At 36.5% G+C, this 10,585-nt stretch overlaps 1 non-coding gene across 1 annotated transcript; it reads right to left on the bottom strand.

Moving 5' to 3' along the window:
- Nucleotides 1–5,779: 5,779 nt before the first annotated feature.
- Nucleotides 5,780–5,970, bottom strand: LOC143681981 (U2 spliceosomal RNA). The gene has a single exon (XR_013175013.1). It is a non-coding gene; the product is annotated as a U2 spliceosomal RNA (small nuclear RNA).
- Nucleotides 5,971–10,585: the final 4,615 nt, after the last annotated feature.

Genomic DNA, 10,585 nt, shown 5'->3' with positions numbered 1-10,585 from the left:
TCATTCTATCATCAATGGCAGCCTCCCTCACACTCTCAAACAAAAGAAAGAAGAAATGAAGCCAAATTATACAGTAAAGATGGAGTAACTGACCTCATGCAGATGGGGAACTAGTATATTTATGCAAAAGACTTTGCAAAGAGAAATGGTAGCTGCATGTTCAAACGGTAGATCCACTGTGAGTAATAATTGACCGCTTGACCAGATGGGTGTTGACATGTACAATGTTGAGTGTTTTCTGGGGAATTTTCTCTCTAAGGACTCATAGGTGTTATCAAATAATATAAATAACATTCTGTATTGGTTTTTTTTTTCTGTTTTATGGATATTTCCCCTAAGCAATTGCTCAACACCATACACTATTGTTAGCAAGCTATTCACGTTTCCTAGACTCAATTCAGTTTTGAGATGGATTTAAAATTCCACTAGATCTTTTACAGCTGTCAAAGGAAATGCCCTAGTTGCTATTCTAGTGCAGTCTTTGGTGTTTCTCTTCAATCCCTATTATCTGGAAAATTTCTAAATAAGTTCTATAAATGGACCTTTCAGCTGCTTTTACCAAGAGTGCCTTGGATTATAAGGTTTTAAGGTCATAAATTTTTATTTGGAACTAACTCATACTCTCTGGGTTGGATGTGACCATCATATCACTTTTTTTTTTATAAAGGAAAGAAAGTTCAACCTTTTACCTTCTGAACATTATAATGTTGGCTCCTTTGTGTATGTGTGTGTGTATAGTGTTCTTTTTATGCATTTGTCATCCCAAATTCTATGGTTCCATTGACTTCAACTTAGGGAGCTCAAAAAACTATTAAGTATTGATCCTCTCTTTTCTCTGTGTCATTAGAACATTATTCTATTGCTTAACTGTTAACCTTGAAGAAACATAGAGACTGTCATAAGAGAAAGACATTTTATTTTAGTTGATGATAACAATAAGAATGAGAAGTAACATTGTTCAGTGCTCCAGAGAGATGGATACTAAAATATCACCCTTCTTGTTGACTAAGTAAGCTAGTGAATATCATTCCTCCAAATTGAATTTTCCCAGTGTGGTGTGTGTTGGGTTGTGCCCCCACCCCCCAAAAAAAAGATTTGTTTGATTCCCAAAGCCTGCTACCTGTGAATATAATCTGATTTGGAAATAGCATCTTTGCAGATATAAACAATTTAAGATCATACTAGATTAGCACGGCCCCTTAATCCAAGAAGACTGGTGACTTAAGAAGAGCAAGTAGAGACACAGACAGAGAAGAAGAAAGTCAAGTGATGTAGGCAGAAATTGGAGTTATACTACTGCAAGCCAAGGAAGGCAAGGATTGCTGGCAACCGTCAGAAGCTGCAAGGGAACAAGGAAGGGTTGTCCCCTACAGGCTTCAGAGGGAACATGGCTCTGCAGACACCTGATTTCGAACACTGGCCAGCAGAACTGTGAGAGAATACATTTCTATTGTTTCAAGCTACCCAGTTGCTGATACATTGTTATGCCAGCCCTAAGAAATAAATGCATCCACCCAGTTCTAGCACTGGAAAATCATAGACCTTCCTAACAAGACTGCACAGAGATAGAACGAGGAAGAAATTGAAGAGGCAATCAGATAAAGTCACCTCAAGTGACTAGGAGAAAGGGAGAGGTCATAAATAACTCAAATAAGTCCCTCCTTTTGGAAACCCAAAAAGAATGGAAAGGAGGTCTGTGCTGGTTTGAAAGAATGTATGTCCCCTAGAAAAGCCATGTTTTAATCTAAATCCTATTTTGTAAAGGCAGAATAATCCCTATTCAATACTGTATGTTTGAATCTGTAATTAGATCATCTCCCTGGAGATGTAACTCAATGAAGAGTGGTTGTCAAACTGGATTAGGTGACGACATGTCTCCCCCCTTGTGGGTGGGTCTTGATTAGTTTCTGGAGTTCTATAAAAGAGGAAACACTTTGGAGAATGAAAGCGATTGGAAAGAGCAGAGCAGAATGACATATCCACGAGAAGCAGAGTCCACCAGCCAGCGACCTTTGGAGATGGAGAAGGAAGATGTCTCCCAGGGAGCTTCAAGAAACAGGAAGCCAGGAGAAGCTAGCAGATGATGCTGTGCCCTTCCAGATGAGAGAAGAACGCTGACTGTGTTCGCCATGTGCCCTTCCACTTGAGAGAGAAACCCTGAAATTCATCAGCCTTCTTGAAACAAGGTATCTTTCCCTGGATGCCTTACATTGGACATTTCTATAGATTTGCTTTAATTAGGACATTTTCTCGGCCTTAGAACTGTAAACTAGCAACTTATTAAATTCCCCCTTTTAAAAGCCATTCTGTTTCTGGTATATTGCATTCTGGCAGCTAGCAAACTAGAACAAGGTCCTTTCTCCACAGGGAGTATGTTTTTCAATCAACACTTACAGTTTATTGACCAAATGAATGAATGAATGGGTGAATGATGTCTGCCTGGTATTTTTTTTTTTTTTTACCAATTTTCAACATAGTAGATCAGCCTCAAATTTCCTGATTTTATTCTGATGTTTTCAATGCTTTCAACCAAAAGCCTAACTCTTACTTGTGTGTTCTGTTACTTTAAAATGTTATTTTTCAGTTCTGTTGACTTGATCAGAAATAAAATAAGTCATAAGTTAGAGATAACAGTAAAACAAAAGGTATTAGAAGACAAAGTTTAAATGGTCAGTGCTATTGAAGACAGTTATAAAAAATCACTGCCACCATTTGTGTTTCACTGTGTAGAAAGAACGTTTTGCTTTCAATACCTTACATACATTTTGTGAATTTGTAATTTTAAAATAATCTTTACAGATGAATGAGGGAACTGGGCCCCAGAGTGGTTAAACGAGCTGGACAGTGACCCAGCATATGGTCTGTCTTTGAGAATGATAAAATAAAAAATTAAAAAAAAATAATAAAATAAAATAAATAATAAATAAATAAATATAAATAAATAAATAAATAAAAAAGAGCTGGACAACCACTAGGTAATGGAGAATTTTTCATTTTCCATCTCTTCCTCTCTGGTGTCTCACCCCCAAAGCTGTGTTTGTTCAATTCTCATCTTGATTGTGCTCTTCCACACCAACTTGTCTTTCTCTCTTGTGAACTGAATGCCACGTTCTACTCTAATCAGAAATTAGAGTCTGAGGAAATGACCCAACATATCCTTTATACTTAAGAAACAGCACCCACAATAATACTAGCCATTTATATGGTGCTCATGGTTTACACTTCTTATCCAGCACACCATAGTAAAAAACACGTTCTTAAGGAATTTAATCTGCCTTCTTCTCCATTGCTTCCTTGCAGCATGCCTCATATTACTGAACGCATTTATTCCTTTGACTTCCCTTTCCCAAATGCAGGTCTAACTCACCAACTTAACACATGCAATCATATTCTACAATCAATTCAACTTTTTCCTCTTCGGGGCTTAAAATGTCTGACTAGAAGCCTCAATTCAGCTGGAACCATTCAGAATGGCCAGAGAGTCTTTTTCTCCTGCAAACATTTAGATGAAGTCGCAGGCGGCCATTACAAAGAGTGCTCTGTGTGACATTTCTCCTTGCTTTCTTCTTCCAACAGCATAGCCTGATGCCAGCTTCAAAGTGAGAAAGAGTCTTTAAGGGAGCCATCCACTCTGCATAGATGCTGGCTTAAGGAGAAGCTTGAAAAAAATCATGCATTCCATGGTGCTCGAAACTTCCGTGCTTTTGTCAGCTGTATACTGGAAAGAAGAATTCTTCATCCTCCTCATCAGGTTTTTAGCTTTCACCTCTTTTATTGATAGAGAAAGAAAGATAGGTACAGGAGCTCTAACCCATAATTTTGTGGTAATGAAGTGGAAGGGGACATGTAGCCACATCCCAACTGCATGTTTTGGCAGATTACTTAGTAATAAGTTTTTTTTTTTAATTATCAAGTTACTTTAAACATAATTACCACGTTTCCTGACACTCTCAGATCTCCTTGTAGTTCTCCAGAAAATAAAATAGTGTAATCTTTCTGTCATTACAATTCATGTGTTATTGTGTAGGTGTCTGGCAGAGAGCTGAAGTATATTAGTATGCCAACTCTGCTATCTACAACACTATCAGGAAATAGCATGCTCTTATGCTATAATTAATAGGTAAATTCCTGTGTGGTAAATAATTTTTTGAGAAGGAAAAATATGTTCATCATTAGCAAGTCCCATGAAAAATTCACAGCATCACAGACTTAACCCCAGCAAAATAGGGTTTCACCTGGAAAATACTACTTCCCCATATATTCTGCCTTTGCTTTGCTTCCTGTCTGTTAAAAATGCCTTAATTTTCAAAAAGAGACTGGCGACAATATTATATGATGAAGAAGGCTTTCAAACTAAGAATTGTTTTGTCAAAATTTTCTTGTTTTTCAACATATGATTTTAAACCAGATTTCAGCCTAAAAGATTTCATTCAGAAGTTCTGCTCAAATCACTAAAATCAGCAAAAGATGCTGTAATACAATTTTACCTTTCTAGTGGTCAGATGGTATGTCTCCTAGAATAGTTTTATTATAAGACTCAAAGGACACCTTCATTCTGTGAAAGTTTGTATGAAATTTAACAGCTCAAATTTCATTTAAAGGATTTCTGTTGTCCATTCTTCACAAAAGTTTATTATCACAATGGAGAGTTTCTAGCAGTTTGGCTCAAACAGGTTATTTCTTGTTGGCCAGCTCAGCTGAGGGGAGGGCGGAATTAACGAGATGAAAGCCTTCTGTGAAAGCCATACCAGAAATCTGTCAGATTCTCCCTGCTACAGTACCAAGATGGCACTTTGGCTGCAGCTGCTATCCCTTACCTCCGTGTGTGGTCATTTGGGTTTAGGGAAAGGAGCAAATCAATAAAAATGTAACACATCCTAGAGAAAAAAAATTTACCTGATGTTATCCCCCTATGCAAATAACATTAGAAGGATGTTGACTAATATGCAAAAACATATGTTTCCAGGCTGAGGTCGATATTTCACCATTCCAACCCAACATCGTCAATAGCTCTGCCAAGTTTTACTCTACACAGTGGAATTATAATAAATAATGCTTGCTGAGATGAGTATTTTGAATTGAAAAATTCTCATAGGAAATCCCTGTCACAGTTGGGATTTGTGTCTATAATTATTATCCTCAAGACTAGGCATAGATTCCACTTGATAAAAAACTGACCAACCAAGCCAACAAGCAAACATATCAATGGCAAGACAAATTCACTTCTAGAAGTTTGTAAGTAGCATGAAAGGGAATTTCCTCTCTCTACAAATGACCATAGTTTTAATTTTTGGATGAAGATTATGCGATCCCCCGCAGAGCCAGCAAGGCTGGGAAGTAGGAAACCCTGTGCTGTGCAACCACCATTACTTTCCTGCACACCCTCCTCGTCCTGAAGCTCACATAGCCCAGAACTCTCCGTCCATTTCTGCTTATACTGTATTCCCCCTACAGTGCATAAACCGTTTTACTGTTTAAACAACAATGCGATTAAAAATCCTCCTTAAAAACCTCTGTGAATCCTTATTAATATTTTTTTCTACCACCTAGCATTTATTTACCACTTGTGCAAAACCTGGGTTGGCCATCGCCACGAATAAAGGACGTGACAGCAGGAAGGAAAGAAAGAAACAAAGAGACCAAGAAGAAACGACAGCACAAGCAGCTCAGGGGGAAAGACATGAAGAGAGAGCTCTGGACTTCCCGGTCTGGTAAAGAAAAAGAGCAAGGCAGGAGAGCAAGGAAAAGCCAAGTCTGCCAGTTCACACCGCAATTGAGAGAGGGTTGCACCATTCCTGGAAGTATTGCAATACCAAGTCGATGCGTGGAGTGGACAGAGCAAGCTCCTATTCCATCTCCCTGCTCCAAATATCCATTTAATATATTGTCCTCGGATAGAGGACGTATCAGATATTAAACTGATAAGAACAGATACTACACTTGATCTTAGCCAAAAGGCCGAGAAGCGATTTTATTAGTATTTTTTATGAGTTTTTTCATTTTATACTTTGATAAATCGTGCCAAATTGCCCTCTAACAGGCATCCATTAATTTTTCACAAGACTGTAACTGTTTCTTCTCAGTCTCGCAAACACTGAATTTAATTATTGATTCTTTTTGAAAATCTGATGAATAAAATTTGTATATTTCTGTTGTTTCAGTATACATTTCCTTAACAGATGAGTTTGAGCATTTGGCATGCTTGTTTGCTATCTGCATTTCCTCTGCGTTGGTTCTTACGTCTTTTTCCTTTGTTTGTTTGTTTTGGTTTTCCGAGTGGTTGATCTTTTCCTTTCCAGGGAGGCAATATACTGTAGTAATTAACAGCATGGACTCTGGAATCAGAACTACCAGATCTGAATTCTGATCCGATCCCTTGCTGTGCATGACTTTTTTCATCTTTCTAAAGTGTCATTTCTTCTTCTGAAAAGTGGGTACATAAACACTATTTAATGCATAGGATTGTAATAAGGATTAAATAGCATTGTCCATAAAAAGTGAATGTGCAAAATAAGCATTGACTAAATATTAAGTATTATGACTTATTATCTAATATTTTATTATATCTAAGATATGTGTATTTGTAATGGAAAAGTTATCCTTTCTCATATATCTTGCTATAATGTCTTCTGGTCTTTTACTTACCTTTTAAATAGGTTAATGATGCTTCTTACATGGCAGATACATATTTGGAAATGTATATAGCTTCATTGTATCTTTATGGTTGCTGTGCTTTTTGCAAGTGTAATAATTTACTCCTTTAATAACTTAAAGTATTTCTCTCTATATATATGTGTGAGTGTGTGTGCGATAATTAAAAAAAGTGAAAGAAAAACATCAGCATTTCCTCTTTTCTAATAGCTACTTAAATTTTCCTTGATGTCTCCTAGTGTGTCCTAAAAGTTATAAATATATCGTATCTTTGTTATCCCTCAGTGAAAACGAAACTTTGGTTTTATTATGGTTCCATTTTTTGTACATGAGTTGTTTAGAGGTATCTTTCAAAATTTACCACAGTAGAAGAATTCTAGTTATTCTTCTAGTGTCAATTCCTAGCATACTTAAATTGCAACCAGAGAATATAGTTCATATGATTTCAATTTTGTGACATTTGGAGGAAGTTTAGTGCATGGGATATAGACCTTTTAACGCAAATATTCTGTGTGTGCATGAGGAAAAAATATTTATTATATATTTCAGTGCAGTGATTTATGCATAGCCAGCAGGTCAAGGTTGTGAATCAAAATGTTTAAATATTCTTACTCCTTACCAAGTTTTTTTTTTCTGCTTGTGAGAGGTCTGTGAAAATCTCCGGTTGTAATTAAGCATTTATCTGTCACTCTTGTGAATTTATCAGTTTTTGCTTTATATATTGTAAAACAATGTTGTTAAGGGCATATGAATTCACAGCCTTTTTATCAATAAGTAGTAACACTGCTTCTATGAATGCTTTTTATATTAAAGATTATTTTTCCTGAACTATCACTATACCACTTCTTTTGGCAGTATTTGCATGGCATATCTACACCAATTATTTACTTTCAACCATTCTAACCTTATGTTTATCATATAGTTATCATATATATATATCTGTTGTGACAATCTTTGTCTTTTACAAGGAGCATGTTTATGTAATGAATTATAAAATCATGTTTTCTATTTGTCTCGACAGTTTGATATTTCATTTTCTCTCCTTTGTCTCATTTTAAAACTGATAAAACATTCTTTAATTCCATTCTCTCCATTTGTTTGATTGTTTTCCCCTTCTCTTTTCTAATGATCACCTTAGGTATTACAGCATGTAATCTTGACTTCTCAAAATCTAATGTTAGTAATTACTTCTACTGTCTTCCCTGATAATGCAAGGACTTTAGATAATTTTAAATATCTTTACCATCAAGCCAATTTAGATGCAATGTTTGAGTATTTTTAATTTAAATTGTCAATGTTCCCTTGGACTTATGCACATTTACCATTGTCTTTGATCTGTATGTCAATGTTTCATCAAGGATCACTTTACTTCTGGCAGAAGAAAACCCTTTAGCATTTTCTGCAATATTGATCTACTGGTGATAAACATTGTTCTTATATTTCAAAAAAACCTCTTCATTCCATTTTTATTGATGAAAGAGTTTCCTTAGGTACAGAATTCTAGGTTGGCATATTGACCTAGAAATATGACTTTGACCTAGAAATATGACTTTGATAATTTATCATTTGCTATTTGTTGCAGTGCAAATGATGTCTTGCCACAATCTGCTATGTCCTCCTTTAAGCAGAAGTCACAAAATAATTAAACATTCATGAGTTAAACATCCATCTCAATAAGTTAGAGAGCTATTTAGAAATGTAGTAGCTTCAATTATGCATCCCAGTCTCCACCTGTTCTTGATTTTGATCCTCAACTTGTGAGGATGAAGCCACTGTAAATAAGATCTTTTGAAGATGTTATTTTATTTAAGGTGTGGCCCAGCTGAACGAGGGTGGGTCTTACCCAGGTAGAGTCCTTTATAAGCAGAAGAGATTCAAACAGTTAGAGGAAGCTGCAACTGGGACTGGAAGCTGGAAGTCAACAGAGCTTGGAAGAGAAAGAAATCATCATCACAGGATGGGAAAATCAAGGAACCCAAGGATGTATGGTCAACTAGAGCACTACTGCTGGCCCTGGGAGAAAGCAAGCCTCCTAGGCAGCAGCTTGATTTAGACCTCTGTTCTCTGAAACCCTTTCGTTGTTTAAGGCAACCCATTTTACGGTATTCCCATAGCAACCTGGCAAACTGAGGCAGGACGTAAGGGCAACCACCTTTCTGCTTCTTAAGTCACCCTACATCCTGCTATGGAAAGTGTGATATTCTTAAGAGTACCTTGAAATGTGCATTTACACAAACGCGCATGCACGTATGTGCACACACACGCATGTGCACACACACGAACACAAATCTAAGAGAATTATGGTAAAGTTCATTTTGAAGGCTCATTTGGATGCTTCAAAATAAATGCACAGTTCCTTGCATTTAATTAATATTTTTAAGGGCTGCTTTTCCTCAGGCTCTCAGGTTCATGTTTGTTCTTTAAACCTTCATGGATCATATTTCTGTTACTTCTATATGCAAAGACTCTGCCAGACCTGGCAACTGTCATCCCACAGAGAGGTACAGTAAAGACATATGGTGCACAGTCATGATTCACTCAGAGAAAAGTGTGTTTTAAATGTCTGAGTCAAGTGGGAGTCCTTGAGCTACTTGAAGCTTCAAGTGGGCTTTAAATGTGCTTTTTTTTGATAGAGCAAACTATCTCTTCTACTTCTTCATTAATATACTTTCAAAACTTTGTGGCATCTAGTAATCCAGTTGATTCAGAAAATCCTAATTTTAAAAGATAGCCTTTCCATACTATGTGAGAGCAAAGGAATATGTAACCGTAAGAAAAGAACTGGAGTAGGGCAAGGCATTTAATGAAATACAAAATGGATGTCTTGGGGAAGTTTTTTTTCTGCTTTCATTTAGAAAAGCAAAACTACCATAACATTTAGGATAAGTCTCTTTCAGATTGAACATTGTTAGGAATTAATAGGCACACTTGACACTGCTTCTCTTAGAAATGGTCCTTACCGAAAAATGAATTATAGAGTGTATATCTTACATTAGAAATAGGTCAAAACACACACACCTCAATGCCATTCTGTCATTCTTAAATATAATTCTTAGGTTCTGTTGACTTTTTCATCAACTAAGAGCAAGTAAGCATTTTCTTTCAAACATAGAAATCTCTATCAAGAATAAAAGAAGAAATAAAACTAAACTTAGAGAACACTTCATTTGTTATGAAGCTATCCAACAACTAGCTCTATTCTTTTTAAGCTCAGACAAACTATTTGGTCTCCTTTTATTGTATACTAAATTAGCATACAAAATATGACATTTCTATAGACTGCATCATAGTATTACTTAAATTTAGTTTTAAATTTTCATTCAAATTCTTTATTTCCTCTAAATTGGAAACTTCTTATTGGGTTCTTCTATCTTGCCTCCAATATCAGAATCCAAACTTATTCAACAACAAATTCTTATTAGTGCCTGGGGCACACATAAGGAAATCTAACAAACAAGCCAAAGATATAATAAGGTAACGATATGTGGTGATACTGAATTACTATAAAATGAGAGCTATCTTGTTTCATTTCTAGAAGGAGAGTTATATGCATATAATATAAACAGACATTTTTCAAAAGGCAGTTTAGTGATTTAAAGGAGGGAGAGAAGTAAAAAAAGAGACCCAACTTTTAGACTCCAATCAGGTCATTACATCTTTGGCTTAACGACTTCTATAGCAGCCCCAAACTGTCAGTAACGTGATCCATCTTCTCTGAAGGCAGTTCCGGCCAGCATGGCGGGCTTCACCCTCCCAGTCACCCAAGGAGGGGCCCAACCTCTGAGACTAAAGGACCTCGGCAGCTGCATTCATTACCCACCTAGGAGCTATTCATTTCACCCAGAAACTTCCCTTCGATCAAGGCTGCCCTAACAGACCCAAGGAGCAGGTCACCGAATCACTTCCCCAAGGAGTCCTGGTTTTGTCATTAAGA

The sequence above is a fragment of the Tamandua tetradactyla genome, chromosome 4 (genome assembly GCF_023851605.1).
Source record: "Tamandua tetradactyla isolate mTamTet1 chromosome 4, mTamTet1.pri, whole genome shotgun sequence".
Classification (NCBI taxonomy): domain Eukaryota; kingdom Metazoa; phylum Chordata; class Mammalia; order Pilosa; family Myrmecophagidae; genus Tamandua; species Tamandua tetradactyla.
This window is presented reverse-complemented; position numbering and strand designations above follow the sequence as displayed.